The sequence below is a fragment of the Ailuropoda melanoleuca genome, chromosome 19 (assembly GCF_002007445.2).
Source record: "Ailuropoda melanoleuca isolate Jingjing chromosome 19, ASM200744v2, whole genome shotgun sequence".
In the NCBI taxonomy this organism is placed as follows: Eukaryota; Metazoa; Chordata; class Mammalia; order Carnivora; family Ursidae; genus Ailuropoda; species Ailuropoda melanoleuca.
In genome coordinates, this window is record NC_048236.1 from 22240354 (window position 1) to 22254474 (window position 14121).

The window sequence follows — 14121 nt, forward strand, 5'->3', positions numbered from 1 at the left end:
ATGACCCACAGTTAAACTGTTAATCACAGCTACCTAATAGAATACAGAATAAATGTAAAAAATATAACTTTTGTAAAAAACAAGGAAACAACATATATTAAATGAGAACTTAAATTAGCACTTCCAGAATCATGTCAGTGATGACCACCTTGAACTGACCTAAATATCCTACTCTTTGCTATAATGTCAATTTTGAAATAAAGATTAAGCTATAGAGGTGACATCAGTAAAGAGAGAGGGATAAGAACCTCTGAAAATCCTCTCCTCCATAAAAGCAATGAAGAAACTGGCATAAATTGTCAGAATCAACTTTTTCAACACTAGAGGAATTTACCAAAGCCCATGCAACAATCCAAGGACATTTATCTGAGAAAAATGACTTAATCTCAGCAAGAATACAGAGCATTAATGGCATTTTAACTTGTAGTCCCAATCGCTTCTCTCTAGTATATGGTAACCTTGAAAGATAGCCTGTACAAGCCAGAAGCCAGCAGCCACCTGAGAAAACAAAGGGGATGAAGCTCTTTCAAAGTCTCATTTCCAGAGAGTTGTTATTATTTGATTGCTGGGTGATCCCATGGAAGATACCACCTGTAAGACTGTCTGTTTGACAAGAACTGGAGCTCACACAATACAAAAATCTTTTCTCCAGGAGTGTCTATCAAAAAATTACAGGCAACTAGTAACATTATGGCCACAAGAACTGGTCTGTAACAGGCAAAAAAATAAACTAACCAAAAAGATTAAAATGGAAACCTAGGAAATGAGATGTCCATAGAGGTTCTGAAAAGTTTCCACACATTCCTGGGAATGTAGAAGGCCCTATACATGCCCAGAGCTGTGTGCATACTCAACAAAGATCTGAGAAGGTGTAAACTCCCACTTCTGATTACCCTTGAGGCTCTGCACAAGTGGGAAGTGAAGGCTAAGGCTAAGCTGCAAAGTGCCTGCCTGAGTATTGAAGTAGTATCTCAAAAAACACACACTGCCCTTCAGCAAAGATTAGGAGACTTATTGGTTTGAGGTTCAAGGACTGGTTCAATCATTAACCAAACTAATCAAGCAGAGACTTCAGTGACCACATACAACAAAGAATATATATTTCACAGAATTAGTTCACAAAAGTCACAAAACAAACAGCAAAGAATAAAATAGCAAACCCTGGGGAGAGGGGGGAATCTGATCTCCAGAGTTACCACATCACAGCATTTAAATTTCCCAGGTTTTAAGAAAAAAATTAAGAGACATGTAAAGAACAAGAAAACATGGTCAACACAGAGGGGAAAAAAAATCAACAGGTGATATCTTTGAGGGAGCCCAGACATTGGATTTATCAGACAAATACTTTAAATCCAGTATTTTAAATGTGTTCAAAGAACTAAAGAAAACCATGACCTAAGAACTAAAACAAATTATGAAAACAATGTCTCACTAAATAAAGAGAAATTATGAAAAAGAAGTGAATTGAAATTCTGGAGATGAAATGACCATGAACATTTCACTGAAGGGTTAAACAGGACAGAAAAAAAAAATCAGCAAACTTGAAGATAAATCAACTGAGATGATCAAGTCTGAGGAAGAGAAAGGAAAAAACAATGAAATAAAATGAACAGAGCCTCAGGCACATGTGACACCATGAAACATAATAATATAAGTTCAATAGGATTCCCAGAAAAAAAGCGGGTAAAAGGGCAGAAAGAATAAGAAATAATGGGCAAAAAACAAACTAAATTTAATGAAAAATAACCATGTATCCAAGAAACTCAACAAACTCCAAGAGGAATAAATTCAAAGACATCCACACCTAGACATACATAAATGGAGGGAAGGGCAAATCAGAGATCTTGAAAGTAGCAACAAGGAAGAGACACAGGTAAAACAGAGTCTCAGCAAGATTAACAGCTAATTTCCTATCAGAAACCATGCAGGCCAGAAAACAGTGGGAAAACAATTTAGATAAACCTAGAACAAACGAACAAATTCCTAGAAAGACACAAATTACCGAAACTAATTTTTTAAAAAAAGAAAATCTAAAGAGATCTATAACAAGAAAAGGGATTGAATAAGTTATCAAAAACTTCCCACAATAACAGCCCAGAACAAGATGACTTCACTGGTGAGTTTTACTAAAGGTTAAGAATTAACACTAATCTTTCACAAACTTCCAAAAGAAGAAAGAAAAGGAAGGACGACTTCCCAACTCAATCTAGGAGACCAGTATTATTCTGATACTAAAACCAGCCAAATACATCACAAAAAATGAAAACTATAGACTAATGTTCCTATGACTACTAGAACCCTGAAGAAAATATTAGCAAACAAAATCTAGCAACATGTAAAAAGAATTATGTACATGACCAAGTGTAATTTATCCAAGGAACGCAAGGTTAGTTCAACATAAAGAAATCAATCAATATAATACAATGTTTTAACAGAATAAAAGTTGAAAACTGCATGATCTCAATAGACACAGAAAAAGCATTTGACCAAATGCAACACACTTTCATTAAAACACACACTTACACACACACACACACAGAAACAAATTAGAAATACATGGGATAATCCTCAACCTGTTAAAGGCACCTACAAAACTCATATAGCTAATTGTTTATTTGAATGGTGACAGGCTAAAAGCTTTCCCATTAAAATCAAGGAAAAAGCAAGGATTTTTTTTTTTAAAGATTTTATTTACTTATTTGAGAGAGAGACAGACAGAGAGCACAAGTGGGGAGGAGAGGGAGGAGCAGGCTCCCCACTGAACAGGGAGCCCAACTCGGAGCTCAATCCCAGGACCCTGGGATCCTGACCTAACTGCTTAACTGACTGAGCCACCCAGGTGCCCCAGGATTTTCACTCTTGCCACTTCTATATCTATAGATATATCTCTATATATCTGCAGATGACATTATCTTGTAGATAGAAAATCCTAAGAATATTGCAATAAAACAGAACAAATAGATGAATTCAACAAGATCACAGGATACAAGATCAACATACAAAAATCAGTTGTATTCTACATGCTAGCAGTGTACAGTCTGAAATGAAATTACAAAAACAATTCCATTTATAATAGCATCAATAACAAAATATTTAGTAAATTTAACCCAGGAGGTATAAGACTTGTACACTGAAAACTACAAAACATTGTATAAAGAAATTGAAGATTTGTATAAATGGAAAGACATCTCATGTTCGTGGATGAGACTTGGTATTTCCAAGATGGTAATATTCCCTAAACTGATCTATATTTTCAATGCAATTTCCATTAAAATGCCAACTGGCTTCTTTGCAGGAACTGGCAAGCTGATCCTAAAATTTATATGCAAATGCAAGGGACCCAGAAGAGCCAAAATAACCCTGAAAATGAACAGCAAAGTTAGAGGGCTCATGCTTCACAATTTCAAAACTTACTACAAAGTTACAGTAATTAAGACTGTGTGGCACTGGACAGACATATAGACCAATGGAATGAAACTGAGATTCCAGAAATAAAACTGTACATCTATGTTCAACTTATTTTTGACAAAGGTGCCAAGAAAATTCAGTAGGAGAAAGGATAGTCGGTTCAACAAATGGTGCTGGGATAAATGGATATCCACATAGAAAAGATGAAGTTAGGGGCGCCTGGGTGGCACAGCAGTTAAGCGTCTGCCTTCGGCTCAGGGCATGATCCCGGCGTTCTGGGATCGAGCCCCACATCAGGCTCCTCTGCTATGAGCCTGCTTCTTCCTCTCCCACTCCCCCTGCTTGTGTTCCCTCTCTCGCTGGCTGTCTCTATCTCTGTCAAATAAATGAATAAAATCTTTAAAAAAAAAAAAAAAGAAAAAGAAAAGATGAAGTTAGATATCCTACCTCACACCATATACAAAATTTAATTCAAAATGGACCAAGGACCTACATGTAAGAACTAAAACTATAAAATTCTTAGTAGAAAACATAAGTGTAAATCTCCATAACTCGGGATCAGGTTATGGTTTCCTACACCTAAAGCACATGTAACAAAAGAAGAATAAATCAGACTTCATCAAAAATAAAAATGCTTGTGCCTCAAAGAATACTATTCTGGGCCTTTTATCCCCCCATATATGTTTCAGAATCCATTTGTCCATATCCACAAAATACCTTGCTGGGATTTTTATCGGAATTGTATTAAATTTATAGATCAAGTTGGGAAAAACTGACCTTCTAAAAAATGCTGTTTTAGAAAAATAAATATACAGAACAGAAACCAAATTTTTCCTGTGTATTAATCAGATAAAAATCATGTTACTTTCATTAAACCACAATAAAAAGGTAAAATGTTATAATCTCTGAAGAATACCAAGACAGACATTACTTTTGTCAGAGTAAAAATACTGTTAATGCTACTAACTTCATATGTGATGTTACCTAAACCAATGATGAATCAACTGTCTAGAAAATTCTCCATTACCTACAAAGAAAATTTAAGTTCCTCTACTCATTAATAGCATACCATTCCCCAAAATCTCTTCCCTTTCCCTTTTACATTAAGTTTAAAATGCTGTGTTCTTTTCATTTAAATCAGTGGTTCTGAACTGGATAAACCCCCCTTCAAAGGACATTTGACAATGTTTACTGAGAGTCTGTCATGATTTGGGGGGATGGGAGGGGTGGAGAATATTACATCAAGTGGGTAAGAATGCTGCTAAAGGAATGCTGCTGAACATCCTACAATATGCACTGGAGAGTACTAGTCCTCCCCAACAAAGCATCACTGGGCCCCAAACGTCAAAGGTGCTGAGACTGGGAAAGTCCGATCTAAATTGAAAGCAGTATGAATAAGCTATCATTTTAGCAAAAATAAACTTTTTATCATTCTCTGAAAATCATTTCATGTTTTAAGACGCTTATTAGCTTAAAATGAATCTCTTATCCTAGAATTTAATATTGTCTGACAATGTGAAACAAAACTTCCAAGCACTATAGAAAGAAATAATATAGGGTGAGCTTTTTTTTTTTAAGACACACCTCTTATAAATTTCATAGGTGAATTTCCCCTATCCATAAAATAACTTTTGTGTATCCAGGAATATAACCAAAAACAGTAGAAAGTTGCCACACCTAGAGACTCAAACAAAAGTTATAAATGTAAAATAAAAGTAATTTCTATTGTATTTTACTATTAACGTTACCTTAAATAAAATACCATGTATTGCTTCCTTTTTTGCCAAAAGCAATAGCTGTTGTCGAGAATGCTGAAAAAAAATTGTGTTTTTGAGGCATATTGAAGGATGTGAGCAAGGGAAACTTTTTTCTAGTTTTCTAACTCTTTAATAACAATGAGATTAGGAAACAGGATTCCCTCTTCAAAATTGCTTAGAATCTTGTTAATCGAAGAGTGGCCATGGACCAGTAGCGTCAGTACCACCTGGGAGCTTGTTGGAAATACATACTTTCGGGGCTTACCTCAGGTGGACTGGATCAGTATCTGTATTTTAACAAGATTCCTAAGTACTTCTTACGTTAAAATTGAGAAGCTGTGCCTTTAAAAAGTCATTTAGAATGTTAGATGACTACAATAAAAAGATACCAAGTCAACCCAGGTTAAGAGTTTGAAAAGAGAATTTTGGAATGGAGAACTGGATTTAAATTTTAACCCAAACTGAACTTTCTTCCCTCCAGAGGCCTCTGACATCATATGTCCATTATAACATAGCGAATGGCCATGGTTCTCAGGCCCCTAACTCTAGATAGCAAATCAATTAGTCTTCAAGACTTTCCTCATAGGTAGAAGGTAAGAACACATGATTTTCATTAGCAAATCCTGATAGGACGTTGTAAGTTATAGTTCTATGAAGAGAATTAAGTTTTACATGTTGCAAATGTTCTACAAAAGTTTTTTTAAATAGTTCGAAGATCAGTAATATTCAGCTCTGGCTATAAATTATTATATTGCAGAGAAAATATTTGCAAAATATTGCAAAAAAATTATTATCATTGCAAAGATTCTCATGGTGATTTGTCAGTGTAGTACCAGCTTATGATACTTGGTCATGGTTACAATTTTCCTTATAGTAGAAGCAATTTCTTCAGTTTAATACTATTCTGATGGAAGAGACTTTCATAAAAATTGACATTAAAAATGGAAGTGGTAAGGATAATGCCAAAAATTGGGGGAGATCTAGTAAAAGCTAAAACCTTAATGCTTTGTTTTGACGTAATTTCAGATATATGAGAAAACTGCAAAAATCGCACAAAGAATTTCAGTATACCTTCCAACTAGATTCTACAAATCTTAACATTTACCTTGCTTTACCATTCTCCATCTATCTGGCTGAACTATTATTTTTGAGAATGAGTTGCAGAAATATACTTTAATACCTATTCTCTAAAAGCAAACTCTTTCACATTATCACATTTCAATTGTTAAAATCAAGAAATTAATGTTGACAGAATGCTATTATCTAATCTATAGACCTTATTCAAATTTCAATTGTTCCACTAAAGTCCTTTATAGAAAAAAAGTTTTGTTTTTTTCCTGGTCCAAAATGAAATTCAGCATTATACGTTGCTTTTGTCTGTTTAGTGTCCTTTAATTTGAAACAGTTCCCAAGTCACTTTAAATTAATGACCTTTAGATTTTGAGGAGTTGAGGGCAGTTATTTGCATTGTCCTTCAATGTGGGTTGCTTATTTCCTCACACTTAATTCAGCTCATGTACTTTTGGCAAAAATGACAGAGGCACAATCACACCTATTGCCCCATTACTGATGAACTTAATTTGGATCAGATGGTTAAGGTGGTTCTGGTCATGTTTCTCCACTGTAAAATTACTACTGTCCTCTTTGTAATTAGAAGTCTTGTAGGGAAATACTCTGAGATTATGCAAATATCCTGTTCTCACCAAACTCTCACCTTCTAATTTTAGTATTCATTTATGTCTCTTGCAAGAAACAGTATGTGTTGTTTGCCAAGCACTGATTTTCTGATATTCATTCTACACTTATTAGAATTCCACTGTAGGGAAGAGCTTTCCTTTCTCCATTTACCTATTTATATCAATATATTCATATATTTTGATACTTAAATGGTCCCAGAGTTAGGAAGTGGGAGTCCCTTTAAGCTGGTTCCTTTTATCATACCCCAGCTACTCCTCAGCACATCCTCTCCTTCTGACATAAGCAGGTGTGGGCTTATATACTTTCCTAGCACCAGTCTCAGCATCAACCATTTCTGCAATCAGCCCTGTTTTCTTTCAATGAAGTTAGTGTTTATTCATTAAAACGTACACATAGAAATTATAGTAATTGATCTGTTTTTCTTCTGATTATTTTCTGCTTTTATGTTTTTCTCCTTGTGTTTTCTTTTGGTTTATTTTGCTCCTTTGCTAGCCTTTTGTGTTTGGAATTTAGTGTGTATATTTTTATCCTTTTATTTTTATTAATAAATGTGTTTATGGCTTTGAATTTCCTGATCACTGTTTTAAACGTACCCCATAGATTCTAATATGATGTTCCCATCATTAATTTTTAGAAATTCTGCAATTCGTTTTTCTCCTTTCCTTTCACCCAAGAGTTGCTAAATATAAGGTTAATTTCCAAGCGAAAAGTGCCTTAGCTTATTGATTTTGTTACAATTTCTAGTTTTAGTGCTGCACTGCAATCAGGGAAGAGTTGTTTGTAATACATCTGCTCTGTAGAATTCATTGACAGTTTCTTCATGACATAATATATGATCAATTTAGTGAATGTTCCATGTGCACTGGGAGAGAAGGTGTAGTCACTATTATTGGGATGTAAAGTTTAAAAGTTACAATACACCTTACTGATCCTATTTAGGTCTTCTATAATCTTACTCAGTTTTGTGCACCTCAAATGTCTTACACTGAGTGTTATGTTATTCTCATGCTGTTAACATATTTCAATCTATGTCTCCTTGAATCTCTCCTACTTCTTGCTTCATAAAGTTTGTTACCATGTTCTTTGGTACATACTTATTTTTATCTTCCTTGTAACTTGTGAATTTTCATATTAACAAGTATATTAGCGTTCTATTCCTACACTGACGAACTACTACAAATTTAGTGGCTTAAAACATCTACTTCTTATGCTGTAGGTCGGAAGTCTGGGCGTGGCACAGTTCTGCTGGTTCTCTGCTTAAGGTCACACAATACCAAGTTGTCAACAGAGCTGTATTCCCTTCAAGAGGCTCTAGGGAAGAATCACTTCATGCTCTTTCAGATTGTTCACAGAATTCAGTTCCTTGAGGTGACAGGGCTAAGGTCTTTATAGTCTTTGCTATTAACTGAGAACCTCTCAGTTCCTTAAGCTGCTTGCATTCCTTTTTACACTGCCCCCTCCATCTTCAAATCACTGATGGCAAGTCAAGTCTTTCTCCCATTTTTACTATCTCTCACTTACCCTTTATACTACATCTCTCTGACTCAGGCCAAAAAAGTTCTATGATTTTAAGGGCTCATGCTATTAGACTGGACCCACCCAGATAATCCAGGATTACCTCCTTAAAGTCTGTAACCATAATTGCATCCGCACAGTCCATTTTGCCACTTCATGTAACATACTAATGGTTCCATGAATTAGGGAATGGAAATCACTGGGGGAGGAGGAAGGGATTCTGACTATCACAAAAAGTATCCTTTGTTGGATTTAATGTTTTTAGGCTTGAAATTCTACTTTATCTAACATCAAGATCACTATATGTTTTCTTATTATTTCCATATGCCTAGCATATATTTCAACACACATTTTTAGCCTTTGTCAATCTGTTTTAGGTGGCTCCTTTAAACAGCATATAGTTAATATCTTGCTTTATGAGGAAAATGAAAATTTTTCTTTTAATAGTGAATTATGTCCACTCATATTTATTGATATGCCTGAACACTAATCTCAACAATCTTAATTGTCAGAATTGCGTGTATATTTCTTGTGTATCTTACTTAATATGTGTTCTTCACTCCTTTAAGTTCCTTTTTGTCAAGAAGGTTTATACTTTTTAGTGTACTTCAATTCTCAAATGCCCTTAGCCCGTTTTCTTATTTAGCCCTTTGATATAGAGTTGCTTAGTTTTTATGTATCCAACTCCCACCTAACTCCCCACACAGTAATCTATGAGAAATCCTACTTCTCTTTCTCCCTTCTTAATTGCATGATTTGTTTCAGCAGAACATATAGTATGTTTATACATAGTCACACCCTTGCCCACATTCACAGATCTGCAATATTTAATATTCATCTTTATTTCTTTTGCTGATGTTTTCCCTCTTACCTCTTGGTTGGTTAGAGCTTGGCAATTAGTGGATTTCTCAAGAGCACATGGGTACAGAATTCCCTGAGTTTTTAAATGTTTAAAAACTGTTTTTCTAGAAGATAGTTTGGCTAAATATGAACTTCTGGCTTCATACGTTTTCACTGAGACTTTTTTTTAATGTTCTCCACATTCTTGCCTTGATCATGTTTTTTGATAAGTCTGATACTATGCTGCCCTTGTAAAGTCAGTTGATTTTTTTACTTGGAAATCTTGAGGGCTTATCTTTAAGTCAGTGTTACTAGGAAAATGCACATAAATTTTCCCAGGTACAAGGTGGCTATTTCAATATGTAGATTCATGTCTATTTGTACATGGATTTTTTGGAATATGACTTTAAATATTAGTTCTGCTAATTTGTTTTGTTTTGTTTCTGCAGGGACACCAATTAAACCGATGTAGTTTCTCTTTCTCTTCCATTTCAGAACTTTTTGATCCTTTTTATTTCACCTTGTTTTCTTTCCCTTGGTTGTTTCCTACCTTTCTTCAATGCCACTTACTAAATTTTACTTGAGTCTATTCTCCTTTGAACACCCTGTAATTTTGTCTTCATTTCTAAAATTAACTGGGTTTTCCTCCCATTTTTCCCCCACAGTCCACCTCTTCATTTCTCCCTGGTTTTTGGCCATTTGTTTTTTGTTTCTGTTTTTTAAATAGTGGTAAAAGATACATAACCTAAAATTTACATCTTAACCTTTTTTTCATGTACAGTTTAGTAGTGTTAAATACATTCACATTGTTGTGCAACCAATCTCCAAGAATTCTTTTCTATCTTGCAAAACTGACACTCTGTACCAATTCAACAACTCCCCATATTTCCCTCTCCCCAACCCCCGGCAACCACATTCTTTCTGTTTCTATGAATCTGACTACTCTAGATACCTCATGTAAGTGAAATCATACAATATTTATTTTTTGTGACTAGCTTATTTAACTTTTAGGGGGTTTCAGATCAATCTTAGGCCTACCTCCAAATCTCTTCTCTCTCCCATGCAATTTTCCCCAAATTATCTTTGTTTAAACACAAAGTTTTACAGTAAGAGCTTGAGAGAACACTTGATGGATGTGGGGATTTCTTGTTTTGTTTTTATTTACAGGTACAGTTGATTCTCATTTGCAGATTCTGTATTTGCAAATCCATCTACTCACTAAAATTTATTTATAACCTTAAAATCAATACTTGGGGAACTTGTGGTCTTCTGGGATATGTGCAGAGTAATGAAAAATCTAAGTCATCTGAAGTGCAAGTTCCCAGCTTGCACAACAAGGCAATACTCTTTCTTATTTCAGATCTCATAGTGTAAACAAGTATCCTTTGTCTATTTAGTGTTACATTCTTTGCATTTTTGTGCTTTTGCATTGGTACTTTTGCTCTTTCAAACAGCCCCCAGCATAGTGCTGAAGTGTTGTGTAGTGTTCCTAAGCCTAAGAAGGTTGTGATTACTGAGCAAATACATGCGTTAGGTAAGCTTCGTTCAGGCATGATTTATACTGCTGTTGCTTAAGTTCAATGTTAATGAATCAACCATATATATTAAACAGGTTGCTCTTAAACACAAACACAAAAAACAAGTTATGTATTGATCAGTCACTGACTTCCAAGCTTTTCTATACACTTGAGTTTCATGACTGTACTAATATAAAGATTGGTTAGGTTGCTTACAAGTGGGTTTATTCTTATATGAACTTCAATATCCAAACCATAAAGTTACTGGCAATCAAAAGACACTGTATGTTACAGGAACTTTAATATACAATTACTACCAACCTAAACCTTCAAATATATCTTAAAAAGCACCTACACTAAAGTATATCTCTCAAATAGTGATCAAGTAAAGATCTGGAATGCACACTTATACTTCCAATAAAATATTTAATAAGACTTCTTTAAAGTTAGAAAGTGCCAGTCTGTCTTTGGACATACTCAAAAAGTATGGCCTAAAACAAACCACCACAGCAGAAGGAAATCTGCTACATCTTTAAACATAATTCATAGTAAATTTCAAAGGGTAAAATGACATGACAAAAATATTAATAAAGAAAAATTAAAATATTCCCACACACCTTGAAAACAATGCACTGTGTATGATGAAATTATTTTTCACTGTTTGCTTACCTTATGAAATTTAGTTGTGTTTATGTTTGTGTATGTGTTGGGGGGTTAGGAGATTAGTGGGACAAGCAGAAATAAAAATTTTCCCAGTTCTTTATTATGGGTCTGATTCAAATAACAGAGACAAAAATAACAACATCCTTAGGAATAAATTTAAACAAAGAGATGAAAGAGTTATACACGCTGAAAACTGCTGAAAGAAACTCCAGAAGACATAAGTAAATGTAAAAACATGCCATGTTAATGGACTTAAAGCCTTAATATTGTTAAAATAACCATATTACTGAAAGTGATTTACAGAATCAACACAATACCTATGAAAAGTAAAAAGATGTTTTTTGCAAAGGTGTTTTTTTGCAGAAACAGAAAAACCCATCCTAAAATTCATATGGAATTTCAAAAAACCCCAAATAGCCAAAACAATCTTTCAGAAGAAAAAAAAAGTTACAAGACTCATATTTCCTTATTTCAAAACTTACTACAAAGCTACAGTAAGCAAAACAGCTTGGTACTGGCATAAAGGCAGATACATAACCAACGGAACAGACCTCAGAAATGAACTTTCCCATATATGATCCAGTGATTTTTGACATGGTGCCAAGACCATTCAATGGGGGAAAGCCAGTCTTTTCAACAAAAGGTGCTGGGTAAGGGATATCCAAATGCAAAAGAATGAAATTGGACCCCTACTCTTAACCACATACAAAAGTTAACTCAATATATAAAAAGACCTATTGTATGTATGTACCACATCTTCATTATTCAGCCATCAGAAAGGATGAATATCCACCATTTGCATCTACATGGGTGGAACTGGAGGGGATTATGCTAAGTGAGGTAAGTTAAGCAGAGAAAGATAATTATATGGTTTCACTTGTATGTGGAACAGAAGCAATAGCACAAAGGACCATAGGGGAAGGGAGGGAAATCTGAAGGGGGAGAAATCAGAAAGGGGGACTGAACCATGAGAGACTATGGACCCCAGGAAACAGACTGGGTAGTTTCAGAGGGGAGAGAGATGGGGGAGGGGGTAAGAGGGTGATGGGTATTAAGGAGGGCACTGTTGTGATGAGCACAGGGTGTTATACGTAACTAATGAATCACTGAACACTACATCAAAAACTAATGATTACTATACAGTGGCCAACTGAACATAAAAAAAAAAAGATCTAAGCCTAAGAGCTGAAGCTATTAAACTTTTAGGGATAAAAAGGGGGAAACTGGACTTGGCAATTATTTTTTGGATAGGACACTGAAGCACAGGCAACAACAGAAAACATTAGATAAATTGGACTTCATCAAAATTAAAACCTTTAGTGTATCAAGGACACTATTAACGCAGTGAAAAGACAGCCCAAGATTGGGAGAAAATCTTTGCAAGTCATATATCTGATAAGGGGTTAATATTCAGATTATTTAAAAAAATCTCTTACAACTTGACAATAAAACATAAATAATTTAAAAATGGCCAAAGGACCTGAATGAACATTTCTCTAAAGAAAATATACAAATGGCCAATCATCAAATGAAAAGATGCTCAACATCATTAACTATTAGGGAAATGCAAATCAAAGCTACAATGAGATATTACTTCACAACCATTTGGTTGGCTATTATCAAAATAGCAGAAAATTAAACGTTTGCAAGGATGTGGAAAAATCGGAAGCCCTGTGCATTTCTAGCAGGAATATAAAAGGGTACAGCCACTGTGAAAAATAGTTTGTAGGTTCCCCAAAAAGCTAAACACAAAACTGAAATATGATCCAGCAATTCCAAGTATATACACAAAAGAACTGAAAGCAGGGACTCAAACAGACACTTGTACACCAGTTACTACGGCAGCATTAATCACCACAGTCAAAAGTTGGAAACAACCCAAATGTGCACCAACAGATAATGTGAAATATACATATTATCAAATATTATTCAGTCTTAAAAAGGAATTAAATTTTGATACATCTACAACACAGATGAATCTTGAAGACACTATACAAACTGGAATAAGCCATACACAAAAGAACAAATGTAGAATAATTCCACTTATATAAGATACCCAGAATAGGCAAATATATAGATAGATAATATATATAGTAAATATAGTTATATATATAATAAAATCAAAAATTGTGTTTAAAACTTAATGAATCTATAGGTTACCCAGGCCAATTAGCTGAAAAGCTCACAGAATGCCTTTCTGTCTGGGGAGAATTTATTCAAGTATTTAATTAACATTAGACTGTATGCTTAGAAATGTGTTCAGTATTATAAATAAAAATTGTTTTAAGGAGCCATTAACTTATTCTAATTAGATGCTTAGTTTTATAAATGTCTACAACACAAAACTGATTTTTTTCCCTTGAGTTCTATGGCAGCATTTAGGAAGCTGAAAAATCCTATACATAGAACTATAACAATGGCAGTGGCAGTTTTCTGAGCTGTTTACATCAAAAGGTACTAACACTACATGCACTATGTCTTTTCATTCCCATAACAAAAATAAGGTAAGTATATAACTCCATTACACGGATGAGAAAAGTTAAGGTTTAGAAAGGTGAAGGAGGCACCTGGGTGGTGCAGTCCGTTAAGCGTCTGACTCTCAATTTCGGCTCAGATCAAGATCTCAGGGTCAGGCTCCGAGCTCAGCAAGGGGTCTGCTAAACTTTCTCTCTCCCTCTGCCCCTCCCTGCACTTGTGCTCTTTCTCTCTCAAAAATAAATAAA

General features: G+C 34.7%; 1 protein-coding gene across 1 annotated transcript in view; it reads right to left on the bottom strand.

The window, feature by feature from the left end:
- The window catches only part of LMBRD1 (LMBR1 domain containing 1), a 117278-nt gene that overhangs the window by 30339 nt on the left and 72818 nt on the right, over positions 1-14121 (bottom strand). The gene's annotated exons all lie outside the window — the stretch shown is intronic.